The 16,794-nt window shown below is 49.8% G+C and overlaps 1 protein-coding gene across 4 annotated transcripts in view; it reads right to left on the reverse strand.

Annotated features, from left to right (window-relative positions):
* LOC126871315 (leucine-rich repeat-containing protein 24-like) overlaps positions 1-16,794 on the reverse strand; it is a 152,701-nt gene that overhangs the window by 103,135 nt on the left and 32,772 nt on the right. For 2 of the 4 annotated variants that reach the window (XM_050629974.1, XM_050629955.1), the window contains exon 2: positions 7,768-7,867. The exons of the other annotated variants lie outside the window; for them this stretch is intronic. The gene's annotated coding sequence lies outside the window, so the exon portion shown is untranslated. The remainder of the gene's footprint in view (positions 1-7,767; positions 7,868-16,794) is intronic. 4 annotated transcript variants of the gene reach the window in all.

Genomic DNA, 16,794 nt, shown 5'->3' on the forward strand with positions numbered 1-16,794 from the left:
TCGCTTCGGCCGATTCGGCCTCTCGCGCTTCGTGCGTTTCATCTCGTTTCGTTCGTCGTTGATTCTTTCGCGTGCACGGTCCGCCTTGACAACGTATAACGTAAATATCTTCGTTTAACGCGGCGCACGCCGCTCTTTCTCGTTGGAACAAGACCGAAATACGCGGCGGTTGCACGTTACCGCCGTCCGTACGCCCGTACGCCCGTACGCCTGTTTCTTTCTCTTCCTGGTAAATTATCCCGAAATTTTCCCGGTCCTACCTTCTACGAACCCCCTTCGGTCCACGCTAAACTTACGAGAATTCGTTTCAACCTGTTCAATTTCGCGATACGCTTTACGACGGAACCAAACCGGCGCCCGGACCAAAATTCGACGCTTGACTTTGCACGATTTTCCATCGACCCGTTCTCCTTACCCTCTGTCGCGTTTCAAAGCCCCCCGAGAGCAAAGAAGCCGATACGCCTTCTTACCGTACTTTCGCGGACTCGCTGCACTCGGTTTCGAACAAACGGTTTCGTATAACTTACGCCGCTTGACGCGAAGAAGGTTGCGAGTGCAAGTTGCACGGACATTTACATATCGCGCTCGTTACTTTAGGAAAGTTGAAAAAACGGTATCGATTCGGTACGGTCAACGTTAGTTGAAGTTTATTTACGGTGGAAGCGGTACTTGTTGGTGAAAGCGGTGGAAAGCGATGACACGTATCTATATACGTATATCGACGTAAGTATACGCCTGGTCATAGGCGTGGTCCTACGCGTTTCCGTTTATACGGAAAAGGCGATAGAACGTTTTCGTTTGTTTGCTCGGTGTTGCGAATCGACGCGACGGTCGGACGGACGGACGGACGGACGGACGAACGGACGAAAGCGAATCGACCAACGAAACGGTCGTTCGTTAGCCGTAATACCCAATTTCGATCGCGACGATCCTGTCGCTGCTTTTATTCGGCGCGCGATAAAAAATGTGGACGGCAATGCATGCAAAAATATTAATGACAGTGGTGTATTCGCAGGCGCGCGTAAACAAGGCACGTGTATCGGTGCGCTTCGTCGACGAAAGCCATTGGCCGGGAGTGATAGAGTGGTAACATGAAATCGCAGTAGAAACGGTTGACCTGACGCGTCAATCACGTTGCACGCGATAAGCGTCGTGTCAAAGGGATGACCCCGCTGAGGTGATCCTTGCATCGAACTAGATCGATTCCCGTATTATCGAGAATGACGACGATGACGATAATTCTGGTGTGCGCGTCGACATCAACGATCACCGGTATCACTGATTTCACGCTTACCCGCCGCCCTCGTTCGACCGAGTTAATTTCACCATGACGAATCGTCTTGCAATTACGTCGCGTTCCCGTTCGATGATACGTTCGCTCGTTCGACGCTCCATTATTTCGTTAAATTTCGTTAAATTTCGTTAAATTTCGTTAAATTTCGTTTCTGTCGCACGCGGAGCTCGCGGTGCCGAGTTGCTCCTAAGCGTGAATTAACAGCGGCTGTCGCATCGCGTAGCCGAACAGGGTACAGCGAGTTATCGAAGCAAATTTCACAGAGAATTTTCTCCAGCGTGTACAGTTTTCAATCGCGCGACCTAAAAGTTGCGCGAAACGGTATACTCGCGGCTTTTCCAACGCAATCCGTTGCGATACGGCAACCAACGCGGATTATTCGCGCGCACGATATACGTCTGCCTCGAATTAAACAACTTTGTCGAGGGTAACGGGATACGAGGATACGCGATCCAAAATTTATACGATAAACGTCGATTAGAGAATTTTAGTAAACCCGAGTTGCGACGAATATAGCGACGCGCCCTTCGATACGCACTTTTTTCGTCCGTATTTTAAAAGCAACTCGCGACTCGAGACAAAACGTTTAAAGGTTTCACCCAGCGTTTGTTCGCCCGATACCAACGAACGAGCAAAATGGGTCGTTGGTTGATTCTTACGCCGTGGCCAACTTTTCCGAACGCGCCATTTATCTGTAAGTACAAAAGAATTTGCCCGGCCGCTTTTGCCTCTACGAAAAATTAAACGGGCAATAAGAGCGTTTGCATATCCGCCTATATTTCGCCGAAAGACATTTTTTTCTACCTCTCTCTCTCTCTCTCTCCTATTCGACGATCGACCGTAAGATCTTGTTCCATCTACGTGATTTCGAATATTCGAATTACGGAAAATAGGATGCACCGCAAAAGGCTGCTGGTAATTGCATTTTATTGCTACTCGAATCACGCGTATACGAAACTCCATCGAGCTCCCGAATTTAATGCTCTTTGGTTGAATCGTATTAGTGGAAACGTTAACGAATAATCATTACGGTGTATCAGCTGCAGCGTTTCAAAGTCGAAGAAGAGTTTCGAGCGGACTGGATGTTACGTTCGCGATAGATGGTCGGTCGTAAATTTGCGCGATGGAAACCGACGCTGGATACGAATTACACGGGATTAGCGAAAATCTAGCTTAGAGTTTCGCGGCCGAAACGCGAGAATAATAAGAAGAAGATCGCCATCTGACCGGGCACGAAAGAGACTGAAACCGTTGCCAGCGACAGCCGCGTATTATATTCCACCGTGTGCGCGTCATCCGCAGCGTTAACGCAACGCGCGTCGCACGGCCGCCGTGTCTGCGGTCATCGTGGTAAAATTTGCTAGTTGGAATCGCGGTGTCGCGGTACCTTCCAAGCGATCGTAAATCGAACTGCGACTCCCGACTCGGCCCCGGCCACCGTCCTCCAACCGTGTACAACAGCCGCCGTGTATTTTGCATTCTGACATCGCGTCGTCCTGCTCTCCCCTACCCAGTGCCAAACGCATGCTGCCGGATCGCTCGAAGCCGGTCTCGAGATCGATGGGAATTTCGAGTTGCTAAAGTATTTCGGAGCCGCGCGGCGTGTCTTGTTTCGAGAGCGTATCGGAGCGTTCTCAACGGGCTATGGACTCGTCCGCCGTCGTGCGATCCAGAGGTCTTGTCATCTCCTGCAACGTCGTACTCGTGTATCTTACGCCAAGTAGCACGAAAATTTGGAGTATCAGCCATCGGATTTAATCGAGTTTGACGCAATTCCGTTTTATCGCTCGTCGTTGATTTTATCGTGCGAGTACGCGAAACACGTTGGATCGTTGCGTTGCGGATTACGTTTAAAAGAAACGTATAAACGTGACTCGGTATTACCATCGGGAATTGCAGACAAAAAACGCTGGAAGAGGAAAGGCGCTACGGTACGAATCAATCGATAAGAACGTTACAATGGCATTAGTTGCAGCCAGCGACCGTTCGTTCCAAAGTTAATCATAGCGCTTCGCAGAGCGGAACGTTGTTTCTTACATTGGGTCGGCCGAGGGGACCACCGGGTTGGGTCTCGCGTTCCAGAGGGTGGCCACGTGCGCACAGCACAAGGCTTAAACAGCTAAACGCTTGCGACTGACAGCCTTATATTTTCTGTCGGTTCGCAGGCCGTGTCATCGTAATCGTCGGCAGCGCGTGCCGAGTGTTGCCGCGGTTTCCATGGTCGTGGAAATCGTATCGTCGCGGTTCGTCGAACTCTCGCTTCGCTTCGGGACCGCGATACAACTGATCCGTTGTAATTTGCGAAATATACGGTCGAACGCCTAATGCGGTGACAAAAAAAAACCGACCGGCCTCCTCTTTATCCTCGACGAGCCGAATCACCGGTAGGTTTTTCCACGGTGTGAGGGAAATTTCTCTTCTAGCTCGGAGAACCTCGACGGATTACGGGCAATGGCGACGGGGCAGGCATTTAATTCGCAAGCGGTCGACCGTGCGACGTTTTGGTGATTTTCGGTCAAACGTTTGTTAATCTGCGGCGAGCGTCGCAAAGAGGAAGGATAACGCGCATTGGCAAGGTTTCGTTCGCGTTTTCGATCACGATCTCGTAATCGATAATCGGATTAGTTAAACGCCAGTTTCTTATCCGATACGACGATAAAGTGGAAACGATTGCACCGACGAAACGAGTGGAAAGTGGTTGCACCGACAGCGTCGCGTCGTAATTAAACGCCAAACGATAACGTAATCGCGGGCAACGTCGTTCGAGGTAAAAAGTGTTGAAAGACGCGAAAAACGGCGAAGAAACGCATGGTAAATTCTAATCGTTTCGCGATCTCTCGTAACGAGGAAGCCCCTCTGCGCTCTCCGAAAGCTCAACGAAATTCGCTTCACTCGCTCCGGCTGAAGGAGGAAAGCCTCGACTCGACTGGGTTAACCCGCGCGTCGTTCGCCGCGTCGCGCCACGCCGCACCTCGACGGAACCTGATACAAGGGACGCAAGGGCGTGTGCGGTTTGCCGCGATCGTAAGGATTCTTACCACCGCATATTCGACTATCATATGCATATCGCTTAGCAGGCATTTCACCGTTCTATTGCGCTCTATTTACCAGTTTCCACGTAATTTCGGACTCCGATTAAAGGCAGGCTCGCGTCGTACCGAGCGTCGTACCGAGCGTCGTACCGAGCGTCGTTCGCGAAAACGACGAAACGCGCTCTCTCGAAGGCAGCTGTATAATACGTTTGCCAATAACGTTTAGGAGAACCGGCGCATCTCGGACGAACAACGCGTCGCGAATAAACGGATAGACGGAGTTAAAAGGTGAGACAAGCGGAAATTGCATTTGCGCGAATTCTCGAAACGGAACGCGATTCCGTCGATTTCCCGTTGAATCGATAAAGTTCCGTTTGTTCTTCGCCCGTTCTTCGAAAGCGTATCCGCGCTGGCGAATTTCCCGACAAGATGTATGGCGAGCATGGCGACGATAGGTAGGCGGCAGCGCGCAGCGTCGGGTCGCGAGTATTCCGCGCGTATGATTGATCGAAGATTGAAATATTTGCGGATACGTGGCACGGTAAATACTAGGTCGGTTGGCAGAATGAACGATACCCGAGTGGGTTAGCCGAGGCGGAGCCTAGCGGTGCCATATGGTACTGGCTTGTATTTCGTACAATAGGTACGCGTATTTAGCGAAATTTCGCGCACCACCCAGCCGCCACTACGTTCCATTTGTAGCGGCAACAACCGGAATCTCGAACCACCGGTCTCTGCAAATTTCAAACGACGTCCAACCCGACGCGATACAGAAAATCCATAAATTTCACCACATTTTCTAATCTCGTCACCGCGTATCCCCTTGTATAACGATATCGCTTCGAAAAGAACAGCTTATTCCGGTGCAAAAGTATCGAGCGATCGGATACGGTTCCTTCGACGAAAGAAAAACGATCAGGAGAAACGCGTCATCGGTGGAGAGTGGTCCGAGGAAAATCGGACCGCTCGAAAGCCAGCGATTCTCCGATTGCGATCGACGATGCGTACACGGACGCACGGAGGACCAGAACCAGGGAACGAGAGTACGACGGACAACAGCGAAGATGCGAAATTATGCAGGAGCGCGATTAACCGGATGCGCCGTATCTCTCCTAGCGATGCGCAGCTTTTCCTTTTTAAATTAATCGCGTCGAGTCAATGACGCGTGCGTCTCAAAGACGAGAACACACGGTCCCATGGATTCCTTCGGTGGATTCCATGGATGGCTTCGATCGACTATCGAAATCGTGGCCGAACCTGCGATCGTTCCTATATACCGATCGATTCTTTGCGATTGAAACGTTGTTTCGTAAAAGAGAACGTTACAATCCGCTCCCCTCCTCCTATCGGATACCGATGCGAAAAACTCTACTCTCGTCTCGACTATTCGCGTCTCGAACTTTCCAACCTGCATAGTCGTTAATCGTGCTTTCTATAACCAACGTTTAATTACCCTGAACTGCGGCGTTCAAAGTTCGCCGTAACCTAGCACAGCTCTAAACAAATTCTCGTCACGTTGCACGATCTATCGGGGGAAGTCTCTCGCCGGCAAACGCTACGCGTTAGACGTTCCAAGGTACCGCTGCTCCTTATTGTTGCACCGCTTTTACCGCTGCAGAGGAATCCTCTGTGGCGAATAAAGCGAATTCGCCTGCTGCAAATTTCGCGAAGCGATATCGACGACAGGCGCTCGTACGATTCGAGACTGGAACGATCGAGTCGCGCGCAGACAGCCACGAGGAAACGCGCGTCGAAACTCGGAGACAATGGCGACGCGCGACAAGACGCTCGATCGCCGAGTCGATGAATCAAGACGGCGCTTGGCAGACGCGCTATCCGCGTGCCGATTCGGCCAACGACAACGTCCGGTCAGGCTAACCGTTCGTGCTAATTATCGCGTGGCTTGCGTCGTCGGCGGAAGGAGAACGAACGCTCGCGAGAGACGGAGAAGGCGCGTGCGAATGGAGAGAGCAAACAGAAGCGGATAATTTATTCGGTAAGCGCGGCGCGCCGGCGGGTTAGCGCCGACGGGTTAGCGCCGACGGGTTAGCACCGACGGGTTAGCGTCGCGATAATAATGCTACGCGACATCGCGGAGATCGATTCTACCGCGTTTCTCTATTCAAACATTTACGATTTTATGATTGAATTTGATCGTCCGCGAGACAGCGGCGTTTCCTGCGTTTGCACGATCACGGCGCTAACGGTCGCCATTGCGAATACGTTACTCGGGGCCGTGGAATTAAATCGTCATCGATTCCGACGCGGAACGAGCGCGTTCCGTCCAATGAAAAGTAAAAATGCAAGAAACGGAAAATGACAATTTTGAGACGAGAGACGTGGAAACTCGGTACGGTGCTCGGGCTGTTCGATTCAACGATCTGCAAATTTTTCAAACTTTGTTGAACGTCACGTCGCTATGTTCCCTTAACGGAACATTCGTCCAACCGTATAACGAGCAATATGTAGAATAAATAAAGCAATGGCGGTAGTTTTTCGCGTTGCACGCCAAAAAAGAAGTTGCGCCAAGATTTCGATCGATGTCATCCACGGGCTGCAGCCACGCGACGTTATCTCGTGGTAGGTGTAGTTCGACTCGAGAAACTCAGCCGCGGACGCAAACGTTTTTTTCCCTTCTACGTCCACGTTGATTTCGGATAATCGCCGCCGCGTACGGGTTTCTTGGTGATTCGTCGCGCTGTTGATGCGAAATTTAAACCGCGAATTTATATGTAAATTACTCGTTCAACGGGAATAAGTGTATCTGGCGTCGGCACGGCGTCGCGATAGAGATCCAGCACCGACGTGGCTCGTCTTCAGCCGCGATGAAACGCATAAACGCTCGAGACGGCCGAGAACGCGCTGCAACCAAATATTTCCGGTATAGTTCCAGCGGTGTTACACAGTTCTGTTTGCGACGATGCAACGACGATCGAGAAAAGCGCAGAAAAGAGAAATTGGCGTATAGCGTCGGCGAGTATGTCGCGTTAGAAAAACTGTTCGTTAAGAGTTCGTTAAGAGGGGTGTAGGTAAGTTGGTGAAAGACGAACGAGGATCCGATGGAACGCGTGCGCGTTCCACGTTCAAAGATCGAAACGTAGTTGCAACGCGACGATTAATTATCGTCGATGCTCGATGCACTTGCTCGCGCTTTATCGCCTCGTCGAACGAGATGCTACTCGTTTGTTCGCGATCCACGTAAAGAACGCTTTATTCGTCTGGCTGGTTGCGACGTTGCCTCTTCCGAGGGCGAGCGTGTGTGTACGAGAGGAGAACTTACGAGTATCGATTTCTACGGAAATTAATTCTACCTGCGCAAACGTGGTAAATAGAAAGGGAAGAAATTGCGGAAGATCGAGACGCGTTCGGCCTGACCCAGACCCGCTTCTTTCTTACGAAACTGCTGACGGGAAAAGGCTCGGTTATGTACGAAACACTTACCGATGATTTACGTCCAACGATAACTGCCCGGTTTCGATCGAAACGTAATCTCGCGTGCTTCTGAATGGAAATCAGGGTACACCTTGTGCCGATACGGTCGCTGTAACAAACGATAGTAACGGTTCCTTTAAGATATGGCTAACGGACAACGAAGCACGATAGAGGGGCGAGGGAAACGGGAGGAAGATTAAAGAGAACGTAGCCGCGGCGGCCATCGTCTCTTCTTTCCGTTTATTCGCTTTCGATCGGCTTCTTTCCGATGTTCGATCATTCGCAAACATTTAGAGAAAAAGGATATTCGGGACTTGGAAAGGACGCCGCGATGGCAAACGACTCCTACGATTAATAACGGCATTCGCTGCTCGATAAGTCGAAACCGCTACTCTAATTAAAGTTGTCGGGAAGGGTGACGCTGTTGCTCGGAGAAGGTACGCGCTCGATTATCCGTGTGCTGGTTGTCGTCGCTTTAAATTACCATTTACAGTCTCCGTATCCGGACGGTTCGTGGAGCGAGCAGAAGCATCGGCGAAACGTCCGCGAAGACAAAAGAATTACGCTTGCTCCCCTATCCACGAACGCACCAATGGTATATCTTTGGTAGTACGCAGCTCGGCTGCACTCGCTCCACTCGCCGTCCGCCGTCCTTTCATTCCCCGAGCTCTTTATGCTCGGCTGGCGATCGATCGCACGACGTCGACGTCGCGCTTAACGCCGATTCCCTCCTTTTCTTTCTCTTTTCCGCACAAGACGCGAGATTATTCGCCGCGTACCGCTGTCGTTCGTCCACGCATGAAAATTCCCTGCCTCTCCTTTATCTTCTTCGTTAGCAGCACGCGTTTCATTTTCCCGTCACAGTTGCTCCGTGATTCGTGAGCTCCCTTTTTCGCCCTTTGTCGTCGTCGCGTTCGTCGACCAGCGAGTTCTAGCGCGAAACGGTTGGCGGATTGCGCTACGATGAAAGGCGCCAGGCTCTTTTAAAACCGGGCTCTTTAAGAAGGAATCGCGTGGTCGTTGCGCGTTTACCAGGCAAAGAAAGATAGCGTAGATCGATACGCAATTGGAATATATATATATATATATATATATATATGTAGTAACTGATGGATTCTTAGAGTAAGGACAAGTAATGATGGTAGGTTTAAAGTTTAATGTATTTTAATAAGTGATATTCGATAACAAAAGGACCGACTACAATATCGTCGCACGTCGATGCACATTCTGTGTCCGCTCAACTCGCACTCTGCTTCTCGACTGACTCTCTGGCCGTTGTAGCGTTCTTTTGTCTTTTGCTAGGCTCACCGCACACGTGTTCCGCGGACGCTCGTAGCCAGGGTCACGTAGGTCTTTTCGGCGAAGCTATTTATTCGAAGGACCGATAACGCATTGATGGAGCCGACAGCGCCTCGGCTCTCGCGACATTGTTTATAGTTAGCTCGACGTTTCTTAGGCCACGTTCTTCTCCACGATACTACATATATCGTGGCCCTTTGAAAAATCCACCACCGTCGTGTTCGTCGTCGATGAGTCTTTTAGAAGAACCGGCGATCCTGCTAAACGCGAGCAACTGAACAGCCGGAAATAAAATTCGGCCTCCGATTCCGATAAACTGCGTTTTTCCATGCTCGCGAAACTACTGACCGTCGCGCAACTCGTAAAACAAGCTCGTTGGCACGAAGCAACGACACCGTGAATTCCACTTATCCTCCGCGTTATCCGTATTCGTTGGTCGTCGCGCAACTTGCCTCTCGTCGCGAGTATACGCTTGATAAATCGCGACTAGAAAACTCGCCAGGAATTTTCGTATTAAACGTCTCGCGAACGTAAACGCGATATTCGAGAACGATTGGTTTAATCGATGGAAGCCTGTACACGTAGTACGTTCATGCACGTTGTTCGAGTTGTTCGATAGGTAGGTACTCGTGGATTTATCGACTGCGAAAGCTTCGATGCTCGCGTCAACGCCTCCGTAAGAAACAGGGACACAGCCACGAGTACAACCAGGCTAAACGAAAATATACCGTTTACTCGTCATTTTTGTCTCGACGTCTATCCTTCGACGAGAAACGCGTATCGCGGAACGCGAACAACGATCGTCGTTGATTCGTTGCCGTTTCGCTCGTCTAATTGTCGCCGTCTACCGAACAAAAAATTAAATCCTTTGGTTATTTCGTTCGTACCGCCTTTCGCTGCTCCGAATTACAAGGTACTCGTACGCGTAGAATGCAAACTAGTAGCCCGCCTTCGTATCTCTGAAACTACAGATGTTGTTTAACTTTATAAGTCTATCCCAGCCACCCGGTCCATTCTAATGCTCTTATCTAGCATAATACCGTTCGCCGCCAGGAGAATTTATATTAGCTTGCGCTTCGTGCTCTCTGTACGTTTCGTCCGAAATAGCCTAGTTCCGAGTAGAGACCCGAACGAATAATTTAGCTGTGAAAGTTCGAAAAAAGAAATAGAGAATAAACCGAGATTCGCGCGTTCAACGAGTCGTTTGTTCCAACATCGCCACTCGTTTTAACTCGCTTTTGTCCACCGATGTACGCTTTACGAGACTAAATAAATTTATTGCGTCATCGACGACTGTTTCATACCGTAGAAACCTTAATTTACTTACTTAATCTTATTTTATTTTACCCTCGATCCGCGTCTTTCGAGCATGTTTGCCGAAACGCAGATTTTCCAGGCATAACCTGTATCGAGTGCCCATCTGCTATTCGTTATGCCGAAAGAAGTACAGCTGCAAACATTCGGCGATAAACGACGTTACGAGTCTCGCTGCTTTCGTCGTTAAAGTCGGCTTCGCTTGTTTTCGCGAGTTTGAGATAACCGGAGGAAGATGATGAAATTGGATATTTGAGATTTCAGCAAACAATTAGAGGGATCGTTAACTTTTACGGACCAAAGAGGAAATAAGAATGTAAAGACGCAGCGAACGCTTTAACGTCGAGTTCCTCGAGGAAATAGATTCCTCTACGAGTATACAGCGCCGCGAATGAAAATCGATTTACGAAAACTCGATAGCCGTGTATCGCCGTACCGTGAGAAACGTTACATCCTCGAAGACAGAAGTAACCGGCAAAGGAACCGCGAGACCAGTTGCCTAGGAACGTCCAGATTACATCTTCGGGATATATCAGATTTCTTCGCGCATTTATTCCGATATATCGATCCCTTTCTATCCCTATCTTCTCTCTTTTTCTTTTTTTTTTTTTTTTTTTTTCTTTTTCTTTATTACTCCAGCCTGCCTCGTCGAATCGGATCGTCGAAATTCTGATTCTTCGCGTCACGAGAATTTACGTAACCTATGGCGGCGAACGCTTAAACGCTAGGATATGCGCGATCAAAGCGCGAAAGACGGGATATGGTGGATCCGATGCCGGACGAAACACGGGCACTGCTACTGTGGCGCGGCCAGTGAAGACGGGTCGGAGACTATTGGCGACTGCGACACGCGGCCGGACCACGCGGCTACCGCGACTACTCGCTTTCGCCGGTCGGGCGACGCGCCAGCGTCTCTGCCGATTGTTTATCGTATTTGCGCGTGTGCCGAACGGGAGATAGGTAGCGTAATTCATTCGCAAGTGAAATTGCTCGTATTTAATCGCTGTGTTCTCCATTGTCTGTCGTTGTCCGAAATCCGATACGAATAAAGTTAGCCGGACGGACGTCGATCTATTTTGGCAAAATAGAACAGACTGCGATCAATCGAGATTGCGATTAGGTTTTAATTAAAGCGCTTCGATCGGATTTCTAGGACTTTAGGAGGTCCTGTTTGGCGTCAAACGGCCGCGTCTGTATCCGCTGTACGAGCCGAGTCGACGGCACTCGACTGCCGTCGAGCACTTTCGAAATAATTACGCGTCGTTCAAACATCCGCGACGATAGGAAACGCCCGAAGTAACGCGTTCCAATGTTTCAGACAAACGCGACGCGCGACGCTAACGAGATGATCGCGCGCGCAGTTATAAGGGACCGCGTGTACTCAAGGACCGAGGAAAGAGCTTAAGATCTACCTTTAGGCACTCCGCTCGCGTCGTCGTACGTAACTCCTAAAATCGCTCGCGCCATCTCCTTCGAATCAAGCTTCTCCGTTCTTGTTTCGCTACTTGCAATTTCATTTCGTCTTACGCTCGTGCAATCGGTACGCCTATCGCCGTACGCAGTTTGTCCCACGATAATAATAGTAATGATTACGGTAACGATGATAAAAACCGGCGGAATAAAAAGGTAGCGGAGAGACACGAACGAACGATGATCACGAGGAAGGATAAAAAGAGAAACGCGACGGGAACAATGAACCGGGGACGAAGCGCGCGTTCTAATTTTAAGGTTTAATCTCGCCGGGTTGAAACACTCGATATTCTCGACGGTCGTACCTCTGGCAAACGGATAGAGGAGATCCGTTAACGCAACGGGCTGTGCCCCATTTTCTATCCGTCTTACGAAATATCGAAACTGCGAGCAACTTTGAACGACGGTTTTAACCGTGGCGGTATTGTCGCGCAGCGTCGCTTTAAACGACTATCGCGAGATTAAACAATTAGAAAGTAGGATTCGTTAACGCGTTTTCAACTTGCGAGTTACTCGCGCCACGAACATCCCGACAGACTTTGCAATTGCTCGTCACAACGCCTCGAGGATGCTTCGTAACGCAAACATATTCGTTAACTTCCAAGAAACTCGACTCGAGACGATCGTCTAAAGGGAAGAGGATCCGCCGGTTCGTTATCTATTTCTGCTGGTGTAACTGTAAAAATACTTTTACGAGGCGAACGAGGCAACGAGGCAACGAGGCAACGACCGAGTACCGCGGAAGAAACGACAAAGTGAGAAACAACGAGGTACGTATTCGCGTGGATCTTATTGTACACGGTAGCATCTGTTCCAGTCAGAACGATGGCAGTTAATTAACGATCGGCCGAGTAAAAACCGGATCGGTCGGAGTATTTCGACGAGACGACCGCAAAGCGAAACGCTGAAATATCCCACGAACGAAACTGCAGTGGAGAATTAACGACGGGGCTCGGCCGACTTCGGCGTTAACACGAGACCCGAATGAAATACCGACCGGAATTTCCCCTTTTACCCACCACCCACCACTCTTCGCTCTTTCCCACCGACGAGAATAAGCGCGCGTATATAAGCGTCCGACGTCTCCCCCCCCCCCCCCGAGTCAACGTATTATACAGGATCGACTATCGCAAAATTTATCGTTTCGCGGAACATCCACTCTCGATGGAAACGCGAATGCATCGTCAAGCTGGTTCCAACGGTTTACGCGAAATCGTCGGCGACTTTGGTCATCGCGTTGACCAACAGTTTCCACGCTGTCAACGGACGTTCGATAAAAAAAAAAAAAAAAAAAAAAAGAGAGATTCCAAATGACCGCGTAACCGATCGAATCGAATTCGTCGTATCGTAATAATGGGACTCGAGTTCGGAGAGCGAGCTGCGGAGGAAACAAGACCAGCGATACGTATCCATTGATAAAATAAGCTGTAACTCGAGAACAAGAGCATATTCGGCATACCGCATAGGTTTGCACGCACTTTTCTTCTTGTTTCCGTTCGCTTCGTCCTGTATTTCAATTTGATTCCACGTCCGTTGATCTTCGAACGGTATACGCTGGCAAAGTTACGATTCTAAAATTACCACCTCTAACGTTCGAACGTAAATTCAACCTCTATCTTGCTATTTTTCTCTCGAAATGCGTCCAGCTTTGCCGGAAATTCGTACTATCGGAGCGTTTAAGGGATTTTTGGGACGAGAATCGGCAAATAAAAAGCGTCGAACGTGACGCGACGAAAAATTCGTCGATGCGTTCGCAGCGAGCGCCGAAACGAATAAATTTCGGCGCGAGTTGGCGAAATTTTGTCACCGCCTGAAATTAATCGGTTACAGTCGGTCACGCTACGATCGGGTTAATCACTTTTTTGTCCACAGGGGACACGGTACGCGTCCAGCGCGGAGGCTGTACGTTCTACGTACATGCAACGTTTCCCCTCCTGTTTCGACGCCTTCGCGATCTACATCTGTTGGAATTTCGGGTACACGCGCGCCCACGTCGACCGGCCGTCGGCGACGAAAATTCGTGAAATTTTTATTTGCCCGTTCTGTTTGCGAATACCGTTCTCATCGTTACAAGCAAATCGGATCGAATGTTTGCGCGCGGCCGTGACGATCCAAATTAAATACGCCGCGAAATATCGTTGGAACGGACGCGACGTCGTGGCTCGTATTTCAGCCTCGTCTCGACCACCTATAATACACCGATTCCGCCATCCGCTCTGCATCGTTGCCCCTCGTGCTCGTTAAGCGCGACGATTACGCGAATAGCGGATATCGAACGTCGAACGAGTCCGCCGCCAAGAATTTGGCCAATCGGTCGAAAGATTCGATGCAACGGAATCGATACGGCTACGCGTGTCTCGCCAGCCTTCGTACTTTCTTTCTTTCTTCCGGTTCCGATAATTCCAACGAAAGTAAAGAAACTGAACGTGCGATACCCGCACGCGTATCTCGGCGTTGTTATCGCAAGAATTCCTTCTTCCCGTGCGAGCCCAGATCTACAGTTACCTACTTGCATTTCAAGCAACGTTCTCATCCTCGTAGTAGCATTTTTTCCGCGAGAGTGAAACTTTCTCCGAGTTTCGATCTCACCGCGGTGGCGTGTAAACCGGAAAGGTATCGCGCGCGAGGAAGGACCACGGTCAGGCGATAGATCCTTTTCCATTGAACTGGAAGCGAACGCTGTCGAGGAAGGCGGTCGGAATCCACGGAAATGTCCATAGTAGTCAGGTAGTCGATAAGAACGATTTCGGAGAAAGTGTCCGCCAGTGGATCACCACCGCCAACGCTTAACCACAGAGTGGACACGTAGTCTACGGATAATAGCGGAAGATGGTGGAAACTAAGGGATAGTTGGCGAAGCGGAGCAATTTCGCGTTGCAGTAAGAACTCAGAGCGTAGGATTTAATTAGAACCGCGGTTATCTACTCCGTAGATAAATATCGTAGTATATAGGCAGTAGTAACGAGTAACGGTTCGCTGGAAATAGCAGTTCGTCGAGGCGAAAGATACTTCTCGGTAGCTGAACGCTCGATTCAATTATTTTCTCATCTCGTCGTTGATCTTAATCTTAAGCGCATAAGTATGTATAAATGGTACGATCAATCCCTCCCTATCGGTCGTTGCCTCTTGCTTCGTTTCTCGGCTGTAACACAGTCGGTTCAATGTATTCTTTCTGTAATATAATTAACGAAACGAAATCTAAATAGAAACTCGTCTGGTTGGCTAAATATCGCGTCATGTGCTCTGTATTTTTGGCGCGCTATATATTTTTGAAATGGTAAATTTCCCAAAAATGTAGAAACATTTGAAATAAGTGTGGCGGATGAAAAGAGAGTTGTGTGCGCCACATAAGTAATTACGGAGTCGATCGCCGCGGGTTTGCGCACGGTCAGCGATTTTCGGACTGATTCGATTGAGATTGGCGTTTCGCGCGAAAGATCGATCGACGCGCTTTAATTTAATATATCAGCGAAGCGATATTACGGTCGGAGTAAATCCCAAGGTTCGACACAGCCACGCTTTCAATTTCCTAACGGTCGCATCTACCGGGTAAACGCTATAAGAGGATGAATTTCATCCTCTTATCGGTCAGTTTGAGCTGATTACCGGCCAAACGGTATACATCGTAAAGTGCAGGGTAAAAGCTCACCGCTTCGAGCAAAGGCAATATTTCTAGCGATTTATTAATCTCTCGCAACGTGCCCTACCATTGGCTAGTTGCCGCGACGTAGGCACCAAGCGTTTCACGAACAGAATTATCAACGGTTACGTTAACGCGGCGGACGGGTAAAGAGAAAAGCTCGTCCGTGTGAAAATAAAAACGGCCCTCCTTCGTTTTCCTATGTTTCGCAAGAAAAGGAAAAACGCAATTGCAGCGATTCGACGAGAACGGAGCGTAACGAAATTGAACTCGCTAGCCTCTTAAGGGCAACCGTAAGTAACTCGACTCGTATTCGCTTTACGAGGCGAACGTAGAGACACGTTACGTACTTGGCCGGTGTTTTCTCTAAAAGCAAATCCCCGCGTCTATTCTCGCGCCACTTGATTCGAAACAAGCGCCGCGTTAGACCCGCGAGAGGTTCGCCGGAGATCGACAGGTTAACCGAGAACAAACGAGAAAAGGGAAAGGGGAAAAGAGAGGGGGGGGGGGGGGGGGGGGAGTGGAAAAGGAGGAGGTAGAACGTGGGTTTTACTCGGCACGATTACGAGGTTACTAAGCCGTCCTAATTGGCCAAATCTTCTTAGGACTCGCGAACCGCCGATAGCAGCTATTTCAATTTTCGGACGCGGCGTTGTCGAGTGCAGAGTGGAGAGAGAAAGCGCGCGATAACAGGATGAAACTCGGACGGCGTCGGTCAGTTCGTGCCGATGTAGCGAGCAAGCTATACACGGCGTAAATTGCAAATTAGCTTAAGCCGGTTTTGATAGGGTTTACGCTGACTGGCTGGATGGCTGGCTGGCTGGCTGGCTGGCTGGCTGGCTGGCTGGCTGGACCGGAGGGACACGAGCAACGCTTTCAAGAATCGTGTACAACGTGATTCGTACAGAGAAAGAGAGAAAGAGAGAAAGAGAGAAAGAGAGAAAGAGAGAAAGAGAGAAAGAGAGGGCGCGTGCGCGTGTCAGAGAGGTAGGCTAAGGATCAAAACAATGGAAACCGCTGTAACCGGAACGAGAATCGGCGGTGGCGCGCTATTAAACGCTCGAGCGATTCTCCATTTCGCGATTGTACGCGCGGCACGAGATCGTAAACGGGAAGCTAAGAGACCGGCGTCTCTCGTCGTCGAGTTGGTCCTTCGCCGAGCGACAAATCGACGCAACGGGGCAATTCATCCGCCTGCTTTTCGTCGACGTGTCGCGTGGTTTGCGCGAGCCAAAGCCGCTAGTCGACCGTTTCCGATATCGAGTGGAAGAACGGGATACGAAAATTCCGCCTGCTAACGGACGAACGTTTTC

This window comes from Bombus huntii, chromosome 1, assembly GCF_024542735.1.
Source record: "Bombus huntii isolate Logan2020A chromosome 1, iyBomHunt1.1, whole genome shotgun sequence".
In the NCBI taxonomy this organism is placed as follows: domain Eukaryota; kingdom Metazoa; phylum Arthropoda; class Insecta; order Hymenoptera; family Apidae; genus Bombus; species Bombus huntii.